General features: G+C 25.3%; 1 long non-coding RNA gene across 1 annotated transcript; it reads left to right on the forward strand.

Annotated features, from left to right (window-relative positions):
• The first annotated feature begins 23 nt into the window (after positions 1 to 23).
• Positions 24 to 622, forward strand: LOC115241482. Its single transcript, XR_003884908.1, has 2 exons — positions 24 to 239; positions 498 to 622. It is a non-coding gene; the product is annotated as an uncharacterized LOC115241482 (long non-coding RNA).
• Positions 623 to 1,095: the final 473 nt, after the last annotated feature.

Here is a 1,095-nt window from a genome sequence, read left to right on the forward strand (position 1 = left end):
ATTGCAATTGACTTTTGCAATGATTTGAAGCTGACTTTTATTTAAAACCTTTGCACAATCGAAAATATAAGAGAATAGATATTGAAAATAAGGAACTGACTTGACTTTTGTTAAACATAAATTTTTTTTAACAGCATTATTAGATGGTGACTTTTTAGCGTATCTCCAACCTGTTCTTCCAGATTATGTGACACAATATTTCTTGCGAGTAATTTTTTTTCAATTTTCCAGTTTATGTGGTGTGTATAAGTTATATGAAACTTGTCACTTATATTTTTTTATTGTGCTTTGAACTGTTCTTTATTCTTCATTCATTTTATAACCGCTAATGTCTGTTATTCCTGTTTCTTATATATTTTTGATTATGCGGGGGTCTTTAACTTTACTGATATTATAAGAAATGATATTTTTTGAAAGATTTTGAATGATATATTAAAAAAATATTATGCGTATTTATATAAACTTTTTATAACACTCCATCCTTTTAATATTTTTAGGTTAAACAATTAGCCCATGTTACATGCCAAGATCTGAGGACTTCCTGTGTACGTATCATGAAAAAAATGTTTACAAACGAATTGGCAGTGAATTTTAGTTGGTACGGAGCTAAGAAAAAAGAAAATTTTTCCAAATTGCACATATGCAAAGTTATTATGGGTAAGTAAAATAAATTAAAAAAAAAATGTATTTTTTATTATTAGATGCTATAATTTCTTCACAAATTGAAATATATTATTTGCAAATATATTTATGTGATATTTATTTATAAAATTACTTAGAAATGTTTCAAATATTTATATTTTTAAACGATTATCTGTACATATATTTTAGAAGTCAAACATATATATTTTTTAATTTAAATAAAAAAAATTAAAGAAATTGTTTTATTTATTAATAATTAATAAATAATTTACAAAATATTTTTCAGCTGCAGCAAGGAAATTGCACACAAATGCTACAGACGTGCAGATTTTAGCGCCAATAAAAATATGGTTGGCTCATGCCAAGGAACGTATGCAAAGGCAAACATTGAATTTGAATTAGCAATAAGAAGACCAAAATGGATTGGATTAGCTGCAATTTTCTTGAGTTTTC

Source organism: Formica exsecta, unplaced genomic scaffold, assembly GCF_003651465.1.
Source record: "Formica exsecta isolate Colony F162 unplaced genomic scaffold, ASM365146v1 scaffold4993, whole genome shotgun sequence".
NCBI classification, from domain to species: domain Eukaryota; kingdom Metazoa; phylum Arthropoda; class Insecta; order Hymenoptera; family Formicidae; genus Formica; species Formica exsecta.